We start from the raw sequence: 16164 nt of genomic DNA on the forward strand, positions 1-16164 counted from the left end.
AGCCGGGAGAAGACCGTATTAGCACGATTCAACGAAGACAGAGAAGATCTTGTTTTTACTTGTGAATCTTTGTTTTATGTTGTATTTGGATGCTAGTTTTCCTACTTGTGAACCTTATTCTTGTTTCGTACTTGGTTTTATTTATTCATTATAAAGACTACGTTTGTTATATCATGTTTTCATCGGAACCCACGTTGATGATGAGTCTGATTATGGGCTAATCGTTATCGTGGGGTTCTAGCGGATTTAATTATGAATTTCTTTAGTTAAATTGTTTGATGCCTTAGTATGTGGTGATTGTATGATATCCTAGTATTGGTTATGCATATTCGTCTTATGAGCGTCGCGAACTTATAAGATAGTGTGTTAATTCTTAATGAAGCGAAAGTGAATTTAAGGATTTAGAACTTTCCATGCTAGCATAGGTTCATGTATTTGTTATGCATGATGTGTAGGAAATTTTAACCATCTTACTTGCTATGTGTAATCCAGATAGATAACTTGTGCTTAAACCATTATGTTGTCAAATTCTATAGACATATAGGGTCTATTCAGCTTCTATCTCTTTTATGGATGTTTGGTAGTATGGTACTCGTGCAACGAAAGTTGGCGTTTATAAGTTTCGTGTTGTCTGATTAGTGTCAGCACCATTGCATGCTAAGGATAAGAACAATAAGGCTATTGAATGAAGTATTTGATTAAGTTAGAATCCCATGTTTGTCATATATATTAATTCAGTCAATCTTATTCTCTTAGTTATAATTGTTAGTTATAAAGAACCTCAATTTGTTATAGTCTTAGCATTGTATAATAAGCATACTATGTTGCTTAAGTGCGTGAATTAAGTAGCTAACCAATACAGTCTCTATGGGAACGAACTAGAAAAGATTTTATACTACTTGCGAACTCGTATTCTTACGTGTATTATTAGCGCGTGTTTAGCGTCTAACAAGTTTTTGGCGCCCCTCCCGGGGACTGTAGTGTTAATTTATAGTTTATGTGCTTTCCATCAATGGTCGTTAAAGTTCATTGACTCGGACATTGTTACTTATCTGGTTCCTTGTCTTATTTCAGGTACTCTAGTGAGTGTGCATGCAGCGTACTCGTAAGAGAACACTGGATAAAGCCGAGGAAGAAGTTGTGGTAGTTCGTAAGGAAGTTTTTAAGGAAGAAAAGAAGGTAGAAGAAGAAGAAAAAGTTGAAGAACCAGCTTTAGTAGAGATGGGTGATCAAGCGGAAAATCCTAAGGCTTTAATGGACTATTCTCAGCCTAAGATTAATGACATTCAGTCAAGCATCATCAGACCAGCTATCAGGGCTAACACTTTTGATATTAAGTCAAGTACGATTCAGATGATACAGAACTCAGTTCAGTTTGGGGGTTCTCCTACTGAAGACCCCAACATGCACATCAGGGATTTCATCGAGATCTGCGACACTTTCAAGTTCAATGATGTGACTGAAGATGCTATCAAGCTAAGCCTCTTCCCATTTTCTCTTAGGGACAAAGCTAAGTGCTGGTTACACTCTCTACCAGCAGGATCCATCACCACTTGGGAGGATCTTGCATAAAAGTTTCTCACTAAATTCTTTCCCATGGGGAAGACTCCTGCAATCAGGAATGCTCTTACCCAGTTTGCTCAGCAAACAGTAGAATCTCTGTGTGAGGCTTGGGATCGATATAAGGAGATGCTAAGGAAGTGCCCACACCACAACATGCCTGATTGGATGATTATCAACTATTTCTACAATGGATTGGGTGCTACTTCTAGACCCATGCTTGATGCAGCATTAGGAGGAGCCTTGTGGGATAAGAGCTACGATGAGGCTTATGAACTTATTGAACTGATGGCTGCTAATGAGTACCAAAATCCTTCCCAGAGACTGACTTAAGGAAAAGTCGCAGGAATTCTGGAGTTGGACGCAGCAACTGCTATCGCTGCCCAACTTATGGCTTTGACGATGAAGGTGGACACTTTGGCTAATTATGGAGTTAATCAAATCACTAGTGTCTGTGAGCTTTGTACCAGTGCCCATGAGACTGATCAGTGCGCAATTTCTAGTGAATCAGCTCAATTCCTGAACAACTTCCAGCGATAGCAGCAACCAGTGCCAACCATCTATCATCCCAACAACCGCAATCATCCAAATTTCAGCTAGAGCAACACTTAGAATGCGGTTCAACAGCCTTATCAGCAGTATCCAGCTAAGCAATACAACCCCCCTGGTTTTCAACAACCGCAGTATACACCAAGACAACAACTCCAGCTGCAACAAGCTAATGAAAAATATGAATTAGAGGAGTTGAAGCTTATGTGCAAGAGTCAAGCTGTTTCTATTAACACCTTGGAAATCATATTGGGCAAATTGCCAATGCCTTGCTATATCAATAGCCTGGTATACTACCTAGTGATATTGAAGTGCCAGGAAAGAGGGAAGTTAAAGAGCAGGTAAAGGCAATCACTTTAAGGTCTGGAAAGGTGGCGAATCCCAAACAAACTCAAGAGTTGACTGAAGAAGCTGGGGATGAGAAAGAAGTAGAGCACCAGGATGAAGAAGTGGAACCAAGGAAGACTAATGTTTAGCACACTCCGCCTGAGGGCAATACAAGGGAGAAACAGATCTATCCTCCACCACCTTTTCCTAAGCGGCTACAGAAGAAAATGCTGGATAAACAATTTGAGAAATTTTTGGAGGTGTTGAAGAAACATCATATCAACATACCTTTCGCCGACGCTCTTGAGCAGATGCCTAGTTATGCAAAGTTTATGAAAGGTATTCTCTCTCGGAAATTGAAGCTAGATGATTTAGAGATAGTCGCTCTTACAGAGGAATGCAGTGTTGTGCTGCAACAGAAGTTGCCTCCGAAGCTTAAAGATCCAGGCAGCTTCACTATTCCATCTACTATTGGAAAAATGTCTTTTGACAGATGCTTATGCGACTTGGGAGCTAGCATCAATCTGATGCCTTTGTCAATCTTCAAGCAGTTAGACTTGCCTGATCCAAAACTGACTTATATGACCTTGCAGTTGGCCGACCATTCTATTACATATCCGCGAGGTATTGTGGAGGATGTCTTGGTCAAGGTTGATAAACTCATCTTCCCTACTGATTTCGTAATTTTTAATTTCGAGGAGGATAAGAAGATTCACATAATCTTGCGAAGACCTTTCTTGGTGACTAGCCGAACCTTGATAGATGTGCAGAAGGGTGAGCTCATAATGCGAGTTCTGGATCAGGATGTTACTTTTAATGTGTTCAATGCTATGAAATTTCCTATGGATAATGCGGAGTGCTTAAAAGTGGAGTTGATCGATTCGGTGGTCACATCAGAAATTGATCAATTGCTAAGGTCTGATGCCTTAAAAAATGCCTTGTTGGGGAATTCAGATAGTGAAGATGACGAAGGTGAAGAACAATTGCAATATTTGAATGCTTCTCCCTAGAAAAGGAATATTGGTATGCCTTTTGAATCTCTTGTAATGGAGGAATTGAACAAAGCTCCTAAACGCCTCAAGCCATCTATTGAGGAAGCTCCCACTCTTGAGCTTAAACCTTTACCTGAGCATTTGAGGTATGCATTTTTAGGCGATGCATCTACTCTACCTGGTATTACTATTAGTGTTTGTGCCCTAGAGACATCACTATGATGTTTTAGGTTATGACATTAGGATTATTAATGTTTATGTTCTATCGATTATTCCCTTTATAATTTATTAATTCTTAATTTACTGTGATATAAATGTTAGATTAATAAATGTCCTTGAAATATGATATGCAATTCTATATCTCTAAGTACGTGACTTACAAATGAGATTATGAGAATAGTACAATATTCCTAAAGGTCCCTAGTCGAGTATTATTATTAAGGGACAATAATAATGCATTAAGACTGGTGTGTTTGTTAACTGATGATCACATCTCATTGATCATAGGTATGATGATACTAAAGTCAAAAACACAGGCAGATGTATATGTACACGATGCTGGACAGACCTAAGGTGAGATTTTACATGTTTGTTGTGTCATAAGTAATTGTCACAGTGATAATGATGTAATGGTCCTTAGACCTGAAGTAATTATATTTCTATACGAGAATTAATATACATTGATTCCATTAAAAGTTATCCTTGACCAGGTAATGATAAAACTGGACATTGGGTATATTATGAATCGTATGAGAAATATGAATGATCTAGATGGGATTTAACCCTCCTATTTTAGGAGTGATATTATTGGCCTCTTGTGTGAGCTAGACTATGAAATGCGTGGCCACGCTCAAATGTTGATTTGATATGATAGTCTACTCATTGATCAAGGAAACTTGGATTAAACTATGATGAGGATGACACATTACATGCCTCTAGTTTAATCTATAATATTTGGTTAAAGGGATTATATTACAATACATTATTCACGAAAGGTTTAATCGATCACCGATTCAATTATTATTACTTGGGTAGCAATGATGTATTACTAGATGCCACTCATTGTTTACGATTTTAAATTAGATTTAAAATTTGTTGCCAATGTAATAATAACCTATAGGGTCACACACAAAAAATGCTTGAAAGATTTTTTAATTTAAATTGGATTTAAATTAAATTAAAGTAATTTGAATTATTTATAATATTAATTAAGTTTGACTTAATTAATTAGATAAATAATGATATTCAAATTTACTAATATTAATTATGAAATTTATTTGTTAAATAATTAAGCGACTTAATTATAATATAAATATGAATTTCGAATTAATAATAACTCCCAATTATTTAAGAGTTATAATTCGTTTTTCTACTCTCTATATAATATCTCTTGTGTGGCTGATTTTTTGGTGTGCAAAAGACTTTTACTAAAACTCTAGCCAACAAGAGAGAAGATGGAGAGAGCAAGAAGAAACGAGTTTGTGCTAGTACACATCGAACCCTTGAGTTCAAGTATTCGTGTGGATACCGATAGAGTGTAGATCACGAGAGCGGGATGCGTGGTGATTGAACAAGCTTTGGATCTCCATTAATCAACCAATTTGTAAAGCTTCTTAAGCTTTGGATCCTGCGGTGGGTTTCGAAAATTCTGATTTTTTACGTTTTTAATTATTGTTTTCGTTGCGTTTATGTGCTCGAAACCCAATAATGGCATCAGAGCTACTTGCAAAAATTGTTTAATTTGTTTATGTGTTTACTGGTTTTATAATTATAACATGTATACAATATTTCATGACTGTTATGTTTATATATGCGTATGTATATATATGTTTTGAATATATGATATTCATGAGAGTTGTACAATCATATGATGATTATATAATATGTATATATACTGATATATACATGTTTTATGTTTGTTCTTATTATAAAAATCGTATTTGATATGATTCTGAATCGGATGCAGCGGATTTGCTGAAATCTGTGTCTGCTGTCCGATTTTGGCGAATGAATACGCTATTCATATGGAATCAAGTGTCTGAACGTAACAGATAGCTTAAGCTATCATCTACTTATCTGTAAGGCTTTTGACGTCGTTTAGGCCCTGTAATTTGCGATTTAATGTTATCAGATATAATTTTGAATTTTCTGATTTTTTCAATATTTGGTTTTTATGATTAGATCATGATGGGTATGATATGTTAAGATCAAATTATGTGTTTTAACATATTATTTTGTGTTAATTGAGCATGGTGGATGGTTATGCCTTATGACCTTAGGTTAATGGTTTTGGTTTTTCAAATACGGCTTGCATGTGGTTTAATCTTGTAATTATTAAATCTCGAATATAACTCGAGTTCTTCTAGTAAGTTCATTATATTAGTTTTCATATTTCATTCTTGTAATGTACATGAAGACATGAAGATTTGAAGATCAATGTAATCTCACTCGGAGGCCATCCAAGGAAGTAATACAAGAAAGAAAACATGTAATAGTTAGCCTGTATATATTTTTCACATTAGATTGACCTAGATCTTTGTCATTAGCTTGATAAAGATTATATAGGATGAAGCCATAACCAACGACGTTTATTTATTGCACTTTACATATATATGCGCATATGATGAATGTATGTATAGAGTAGTTTATAAAGATGTATGTTTAGTTAGATTAAGGATGTATGTATTAGATACGACACTCATGCCATGCTTGCTAAACAAGATAAAATCTGTAACGACTCAAGATTTTAAAATAAACAAACGATTATGAGATTCCCGTGTTTATGAAACACGGAATAAAATACAAATTTTCTTTATTTCTCACATGGGGCGATTTTGTCAAAAGCGAGTTCTTTGAACTTGTAAGGTTGTGGGTTTTAAGCGAGACCGTTGTGACTCCCTCACTACCTGGAAATCATACCATTGATGAATATTGATTCGAAGTATTTTATTCAAGAAAAAATTGGGAATCTCTTTATGATGGGATCATGATCATTTTAAAATTAACAAAACTCTAAAGTTAATATTAAGTTGATCGGATGTCTTCCAATTAGTCTAATGCATCCACCCCTAGATCGATAAGGAGTGGGTTCGCCAAAGCGAAGTACTCCCATCTATCGTGGGAGATGTGTTGAAGTATATTGATACTTTTTGACTATTGGGTTTGACTTAACTAAGTTACCACAATAAGATTGTGAACTTAGAGGCATAGAGTTTGGCGAGATTTATTAGATAAATATGAACAAATATTGTTCCACCAAGCTATTCAAGAGTTATATAGTTTATATAATTGACAAATGTTGTCTACCTAAATAATCATGTTTTAGGAGAAAAGCCAAAGCTGACCTAACGCGTGGTGAAATATGGATCTTGGCTCACTAGAAATGATATAAAAGATATTTTTTCTGAATTAATAGTTAGGGCTATTGATTTGATAAAAATAGTGGGAGATATATATTGTAAATATATATATATATATATATGAATAATCACTTGAACATAATTTAATGATCATATGTAGACTAAGTCATGTTATGCACTTTAATATTGTAGATATCAAATGGCAAATAACACAAATAACTTCTCTATATAATAATCCTTGAGAATGACAAGATGATATGAAATAATTTCCTCGATTGACATGGGAACTTGAGGATTGTCCTCGGGTTCAAGGATGTCACTCACACCCCTCCCTTATTTCTTCTAGCTGAGAATGAATCATGTACAAAACAAAATGTTTACCAGAAGTAAATTAATTATGCAACTGATGTTTTATGTCTCATGCTTGTAATTATGAGTGTTGAGATTTAGAAGCAACAAGAGCATAATGATGCATATGATATGATCGAGCACCTTCAAAAGATGTTTGAAGGATAGGCTCGTCAGAAAGATGTGACAATAATAAGGCACCATACTTTGCATTAATGGGAGAATGATATCCGGTTGGACCACATGTTCTAAAGATGATAGTTATATGTACCTTGATATTTTGGGTTTCAAGAATAGTATAGGGACTCAGCTTGATTTGATCAAACAATCTTTGAACAACTTCTATTCTTAGTTTGTTAAGAACAAAAGGAATGAGATAGACAGAACACCCACTGAGTTGTTAAGCATGTTTAGAACTACTGAAAATAACACGGTAAAGGCATGGATTACGTCTATATTGATGATGTACACATGGAATGCAAATGGGAAAGGGAAGTGGACGGGCAGGGTGAAGATTTGATTTTATTCGGTGCCAAACCAAACTCTAATCCCAAAGGGCTTTTGAAGCCTAATAGTGGTGTTGCTAAAGGAGATGATTATCATTTCTGTGGAAATAACTGGATGAATGGAAGTTAAATAACCGAGCTTATTTGGAAGATCTAAAGCAGAAGACTAGCAATGGTCAAGCTTCACGTATAGGGTTAGAATTGGAGCAAAAGTTATTGCTCTAGTTGAAGGAACTCGATACCTAATTTTTCCCATAAGGCGAGATTGAGAACTTGATAAATTGTTATTATGTGCCTACCTTTAGCGGATACATTAAGTCAATTTCTTGTCAGGACAAGAAATGTTTTCATTTTAATTAAATAAACAATAGTTGTTTATTCTATTTCAATGATAAGACTTATAATATTGCACAATTAGTTAACAATTTATATGTTCTAAATTGACTCAAATCAAACATTAACTCTAGCATTGCCGTTAAGCCATATTAATGAGAAACGCATTTATGAGTTACATATAGATGGATACTTGGATAAGTATGATTTTGGATCATACGGAAGATGCGAACTTTGTCTCATTGGCAAAATGACTAAAGCTTCTTTTACCTGATCAGGTGAAAGGGCCACCGAACGATTATGACCTATACATAATGATATATGTGGTCGAATGCGTATGATGGTAAGGGGGCTTATACTACGTCATAACATTTACTAATGATTTCAGTAGATATGGATATGTGGTTCTTATGAAGAACAAATCCGATTCTTTTGAAATGTTCAAAGAATATAAGGCCGAAGTAGAAAACAAGGGAAAAGTATAAAAGTTTTACGATCAGATCATGGAGGAGAATACTTAAACCTCAATTTCAAGAGTTTCTTGAAAGAGTATAATAGTGTATCATAATTTACTCCTTCTGGAACACCTCAATGGAATAGAGATTCTGAGAGGATAAATCGTACCTTGTTGGACATAGTGCGATCGATGATGAGTCAAGCGGATCTTCCATTCAATTTCTAGGGTTATGCTCTAGAAACGGATGCATATACACTTAACCAAGTTCCGACTAAAGCGGTTCAAAATACTCCGTATGAGATATAGAGTGATGAATGTCATAACATGTCATTTATGAAAATTTGGGGACGTGAAGCATTTGTAAAACGTTTAGCCTCTGACAAGCTTGGACCAAAATTAGATAGATGCTATTTTATGGGATATCCAAGTGAGACTAGGGTATTGTTTTATAATCCTTTCGAGAACAAAGTGTTTGTTGCTCAGGCCGCTGTATTTTTTGAGGGAGAACTACTTTCTAAGAAAATCAGTGGGAGGATAATACATCTTGATGAAGATCGAGAACCACATGATAACATTGAACGAGAGTTGGAATAAGATTAGGATGTACATCAAAATGTTGAAGGTAATTCTGTTTAGGAAACATAGGTTATTCGTATATCTAGTAGGATTCACCATGAGTCCGGGAGAAATTGCGGATTTCTTTTGACTCAAGATGGTGATATGATGCTTATGGATAAGGATAAGCCACACACCTACCAAGATGCTATGAACAGTCCAGACTCCGAGAGATGGCTGTAGGCCATGAAATCTGAGATGTAATCCATGTATCAAAAATAAAGTACTGACTTTAGTTGATCCACTCGAAGGGGTAAAACCTATAGGGTGCAAGTGGGTTTTCAAGAAGGAAACTGACATGGATGATAAAGTACAGACCTATAAGATGCAACTAGTGGTAAAAAGTTTCAAACAAATTCATGGTATAGACTGTGATGAGAATTTTTCACCGATTACTATGGTCAAGTCCATCAGGATTTTGTTAGCAATGGTTGCTTATTTTGACTACGAGATTTGGAAAATGGATGTCAAAACTGCTTTTTTATATGGGAGCCTTGAAGAGGATGTATATATGATACAACTTGAGGGTTTTATCGATCCAAAGTTTGCTAAGATAGTTTATTGTTTCTATCTATTTATAGATTGAAACAAGCCTCAAGGAGAATAAATATTCATTTTAATGAAAGAGTTAAAGAGTTTGGCTTTAATCAAAATAAAGATGAACCGTGTGTTTACAAGAAGGTTAGTGGGAGCCATGTGACATTCCTAGTATTATATGTAGATGACATATAACAAATAAGGAATGGCATACCTTCTCTACAGTCTGTTAAGACTTGGTTGAGAAATAGTTTCTCGGTGAAAGACTTAAGCGATGCTACTTATATATTAGGGATCAAGATCTACATAGATAGATTGAAAAGATTAATCGACCTAGTAGGAGTATATACATTGATAAAGTATTACATCATTTTATGATGCAAGAGACAAAGAAATGATATGTTTCGATATCTCATGGGATAGTGATCTCAAAAGATAATTGCCCCCTAAATCATTAGATAATAAGGTCCGTTTGAGAAAGTTCCAGATGCGTCAACAATTGGATCTATAATGTGTACAATGATATGTATTTATCCTTATGTTTTGTATGCTTTGAGCATGACGAGCAGATACAAGTCTAATAGGGTCACTGGATAATTTTCAAGAATATTCTTATGTACTTAAAAAAGGACTAAAGATTTATTTTTGGTGTATGGAGAAGATAGGGAACTAGTTGTAAAGGGTTACACTGATGCTAGTTTCTGAACCTAATTTTTGGACAGACAAGGATGATTACGTGTTTATGTCTGTTTTGTGTTTTGTCTAAATATAAGTGATGTTAGATGGAATAGTTCACAGCAAGAACATTGATGATTCTATAATGGAAACCGAATATATTAATATTTTTGAAACAGCTAAGGAGATTGTTTAGTCATGTCGTTAGGCGATATCACCTTATTAATGAAATTAATGATCAAGGAGATATAAATGTAAAGTGCATAGTAATGATAGTGTTGCGGACCCACTGACTAAGGCTTTGTCGCAGCAGAAGCACGATGTTTATACTAGTTCCATGAGTATTACATACATGGGTGATTGGCTCTAGTGCAAGTGGGAGATTGTTAGTGTTTGTGCCCTAGAGACAACACTATGATATTTTAGTTTAAGACATTAGGATTATTAATGTTTATGTTCTATCGATTATTCCCTTTATAATTTATTAATTCTTAATTTACTGCGATATAAATGTTAAATTAATAAATGTCCTTGCAATATGATATGCAATTCTATATCTCTAAGTACGTGACATAGAAATGAGATTATGAGAATAGTAAAATATTCCTAAAAGTCCCTAGTCAAGCATTAAGACTAGTGTGTTTGTTGAATGATGATCACATCTCATTGATCATAGGTATGATTATACTAAAGTCAAAAACACAGACAGATGTATATGTACATCATGCTGGACAGACCCAATGTGTGATTCTACATGTTTCACTATAACAAAATGGGCCAATTACGACGGCCAACTTATGACGGAAAAAAATGCACGCCCAACTTACGACGAAAAAAATTAAACGTCATAATTATTTACGACGAAACCCAAAACCGTCGTAAGTTTAGTATTTTATTAATAGAGTTATGCATGACACAATTAAACAAAAATGAAAATAATTTGAAGTTGTGACGATTTAAACATTTCTTCGTAAGTTAATTATTTTTATTAAAATTTTAAATTGAAATTGAATAAAAAAATATTTTATCTAAATTTACAACGAAATATTTGCGACGGAAAAAATCGGAAATTCAAATTTACGACGGAAATTGAAATTCGTCGTAAGTTATCAAAGAGGGAAATTCAGCTTTTTCCCAAAATATTTTGGCGGGAAAATATAAATCATTTGAAGTTACGACGATTTGAACATTTCGTCGTAAGTTAAATATTTTTATTAAAATTTTAAATTGAAATTAAATAAAAAAATATTTCATCTAAATTTACGACGAAATATTTGTGACGGAAAATATTGGAACAACCTATTTATGATGGAAATTAAAATTCGTCGTAAGTTATCAAAGAGGGAAATTTAACATTTTCCCCAAAATTTTGGCGGTAAATTTGACTTTTCTCAAAATTTTGGCGGTAAATTTGACTTTTCTCAAATTAGCACATAATTTTTGATAATTTCAATTTTAAAAAAATATTATTTCATGATCCAACCATATTAATGTCGACATTTATTTGTTTGGGTGATATTTCAAGAATTTCAGAAAAAATTAAATATTTTGTTAAAATAATTTACTATGAAACATTGATTATATCAACTAATATATATATATATATATGTATTGTCATCCATACGGTTGTATGGATGAAAAATCAAACCATATATATACCATATTAATGTCAATATATAATATTGACTAGTTAGCTGTACTAGTCGAATTGATGCTTGACTGTTAAAATGTCAAATCAAATAAAATTATTTTGATATGAAATTTTGGTTACAACACTAATATATATATCTATTGACATCCATACAGTTGGATCGTTGAATGTTTTTTAAAATAATCGAAACACTAATTCAGGATTCAACACTAGTTAGCTGTACTAGTCGAACTGATGCTTGACTGCTAAAACGTCAAACAAAATAAAATTATTTTGATATGAAATTTTGGTTGTATCACTAATATATATCTATTGACATCCATACAGTTGGATCATAGAAAAATATTTTTAAAATAATCGAAACACTAATTCAGGATTAAACACTAATTAGTTGTACTAATCGAACTGATGCTTGACTGTAAAATGTCAAGCCAAATAAAATTATTTTGATATGAAATTTTGGTTATATCACTAATTTATATATCTATTGACATCAATACGGTTGGATCGTTGAAAATATTTTTAATATAATCGAAACACTAATTCAGGATTCAACACTAGTTAGTTGTATTAGTCGAACTGATGCTTGACTGTTAAAATGTCAAACCAAATAAAATTATTTTGATATGAAATTTTGGGTACATCACTAATATATATATATATTGACATCCATAAGGTTGGATTATTGAAAAATATTTTTAAAATAATCGTAACACTAATTCAGGATTCAACACTAGTTAGTTGTACTAGTCGAACTGATGCTTGACTGTTAAAATGTCAAACCAAATAAAATTATTTTGATATGCAATTTTGGTTATATCACTAATATATTTATCTATTGACATCCATACGGTTGGATCGTTGAAAAATATTTTTAAAATAATCGAAACCTTAATTCAAGATTCAACACTAGTTAGGTGTACTAGTCAAACTGATGCTTGACTGTTAAAAGGTCAAACCAAATAAAATTATTTTGATATGAAATTTTGGTTATATCACTAATATATATATATATTGACAACCACACGGTTGGATCGTTGAAAAATATTTTTAAAATAATCGTAACACAAATTCAAAAGTAAACACTAATTAGATGTATTAGTCAAAATCATGTTTGACTGTTAAAATGTCAAACCAAAAAAAATTATTTTGATATGAAATTTTGGTTATATCACTAATATATATATCTATTGACATCCATATGGTTGGATTGTTGAGAAATATTTTTAAAATAATCGAAACACAAATTCAGAAGTAAACAGTAGTTAGTTGTACTAGTCAAACTGTTAAAATGACAAGCCAAATTAAAGCCAAATATATTTATTTATATTTAAAATAATTATCAATATTTAATCTACTTCAATTTTAATAAAAAATTTATTGAAATATAAGTGAAAATTAAAGGGGCAAATGGACCTTTGTTTCTGATTTTTCCAAAATAAAACACCCCGCCTTTTGAGAAATAGGACAGTGTAATAATCTAATTTCTTCATATCTGAATTTATTTTCATTTTCTCTTTCTTGCTTCTCTCTCTCCCCTTCACTCTTCCCCTCTCTTTCTCCCTCCCTCCTCTCCTGGTTATGCAAAATCTATACATACATAAATGTTTACTTTATTTCTAGCCTCCTTTGGTTGATTCGTATGCTTGTTTTACTGGGGCTTTAGTTATGGTTTCGTTTAGGGTTTAAATTCGACTTCAATTTGGGGTTTTAGTCGGTCTTCAAAACTAGGGCTTTGGGGCTTATTTTTGAATTCAAGGAAGGCGTGTCTCTCTCTCTCTCTTTCTCTCTCTCTCTCTCTCTCTCTCTCTCTCTCTCTCTCTCTCTCTCTCTCTCTCTCTCTCTCTCTCTCTCTCTTCCTGGTATGCATATCTCTCTCCCCTCTCTCTATGCTCATATATCTCTCTCTCCCTCTCTCCTTCCCCCTCTCTTTCCCTCTCTTTGTATATATATTTGCGTGGATTTTGTAAATTGTACTGTAATTAGCTACTGATTTTCTTGTAGTGATTTATCTGGTAGATTTCTATTTATTTATTTTTGTTTGTGTTGCGTAGAGAATACAAAATAATTTGAATTGTGAAGAACAGTCTTGTAGGAAAATATCAATAAATAACAAATCAGCTAATATAGTTCAATATTACCATTTCTTTGTTTAAGAAGGATTTTTTTTTCCAGATTGGCACTTGCATATCATATTCAATATTTTTGGTGTGTGTAATGCTGAGTTGTCTTCCGATATGCAGAACAAACCCCTGATTCCCAAAGTTGTTATGCTTTATGTACCTGGCCTTGACGCAGGTCTTTACTTGTCACAATCTAAGGTACTCCACAGTTTCGAAGAGTACTGTGGCGTTCCAAGAGCAGTGTCAGCTCTAAGGTTGGTGACGTTTATCTTTTCTAGCATAATATTGGATTCATGCATTGCATTTCTTGAAAGTTTATGCTGTTGGTTTTTTATTTGTTGATAGTTGTGTAGCAGTAGCAGATGGAATACAGACTATAGATGCTCTTCTTACATGCAAGGTGAAAATAAAAAGGGATATTGCTGAGCCTATAAGCAAACCTGTTCAGAATCAGAAATCTGATCAAGGTATATATCAACTATAAAGTTGTAGACTTGTAGTGCTTTCTGGGTTAAAAGAAGTAAAATAGTAAACTATCTTCGATGCAGGAACCTGTGATTCTGTTTTGATCTATCCTCTGGTGATCTCTCGAATGATTTACCATTTCCCCTGCCATATTACACACTCACAGAGACCGAACTAGACCAAAATGGTTACTTTCGTAGTCAACCAGGTGACAATATATATACAGTATACCATTTCCTTATTATGGCTAAATCGCAACAACATAGATATGCAGTATAGATAATATACTTTCACATTAGAATTATTGAGTTTGTCTTGAACAGAATGTATGCACTGAGCACTATGCCGCTTATAAATTGATTCTCTACGTGGATCCTACCTCAATAATTAAAATAGGCTCACAACTTAGCGACATACTGAACATTAAATCAAGAGTTCTTTTCCATGAATCAAACTCAACACTGACTAGCATATAGTCTTCCTATCTCACACAAGTGCTGTATTCACTGGCTGATGACAGTTTAGACGTATCAGGTCAAGGACGGATGCCTAACATTAGAAATAATATGTGTAATATTTCGATACTGAACTAGAGACTTATATCATGGCCAACTGGATATTAACATAATGTGTTGAATACTTTAATTAAGCCTGCCAGACAATGTACATCAATACCACGCGCTACTACACCTCTGTTCAGATGGTTTCTAACACTTTCTTCTTCTGTATTCTCTGCATTAATCCGGAAATTTTTTTCTGCCTTCGAGCAAATTACATGTTATACACCGTTCAAAATCATATCATAATCAAACCAACTATAGATCAGTTTATTTTGGGAAGATTGTACCTGAAGGCCTCCTCCTGAATACAAACGCTTTTTCATCGTAAGTAGAATAGTTGGTACACTATTTCCCCTTTGACCATAAGAACACTGCATTGAGTTGGCAGAAACCCCAAAAACACTGACTGAACCAATAGACAATTAATTAGTTATATAATTCAGTGAACCAGAATGAATTAGATCCAAATAAATTGATGACATTCGATATATTAGCAATGTAAGAATGGCTACATAAAAAAACTTTGTTCTTCTAATCAATTAACTGTATAGTTCCAGATCGGATTTTCTTAGTCAGACTTGTTAGTTATTGATATTGCGGATTGAATTTTGATGGGATAATGACAGTGTCTCTATTGCATATGCTATAGCAGTATATGTGACTATATAGTCCATACATCTATTGATTAATAGGGTTGTAGTGAAGGATATGGTAAAAATGTATTGCTTTTTATCTGTTCGTTTTGCTTGGTTTAGGTGGAAAGTTCTTAAAAAAACTTGTTCTATTGATTGGCAGGAAATCTGGTGAACCAAGCAAGAGGAAGTCATACTTGCCTGTTGATGAACAGTTCTTGATAACAAGAAATGGTAAATTTAATCTCAATATCCCTGGAATGTTTAGTTTCCTATAAGTTGTTTTTTTTTCTTTTTTACTAAGTAGATAGTTTTTATTTTGTTATAGGAACTTATTATTTTATAATTGATTGTGATCATTAACTTGTATTATCTATTCTAGTTGTAGTATCTTTAGTTAATATAGGTATATAATATTGCCCCATGTGTTGTGTTCAATATATACTGAGTGTACATGTAAAAGAAAATGATCTTA

At 33.5% G+C, this 16164-nt stretch overlaps 1 long non-coding RNA gene and 1 other non-coding gene across 2 annotated transcripts; one reads left to right on the forward strand and one right to left on the reverse strand.

Moving 5' to 3' along the window:
• Positions 1-1611: 1611 nt before the first annotated feature.
• Positions 1612-1718, reverse strand: LOC141662652 (small nucleolar RNA R71). Its single transcript, XR_012550755.1, has one exon. It is a non-coding gene; the product is annotated as a small nucleolar RNA R71 (small nucleolar RNA).
• A 12358-nt stretch (positions 1719-14076) lies between these two features.
• On the forward strand, positions 14077-14905 carry LOC141724373 (uncharacterized). The gene is made up of 3 exons (XR_012576620.1): positions 14077-14286; positions 14378-14499; positions 14581-14905. It is a non-coding gene; the product is annotated as an uncharacterized LOC141724373 (long non-coding RNA).
• Positions 14906-16164: the final 1259 nt, after the last annotated feature.

Source organism: Apium graveolens, chromosome 5 (genome assembly GCF_009905375.1).
Source record: "Apium graveolens cultivar Ventura chromosome 5, ASM990537v1, whole genome shotgun sequence".
Classification (NCBI taxonomy): Eukaryota; Viridiplantae; Streptophyta; class Magnoliopsida; order Apiales; family Apiaceae; genus Apium; species Apium graveolens.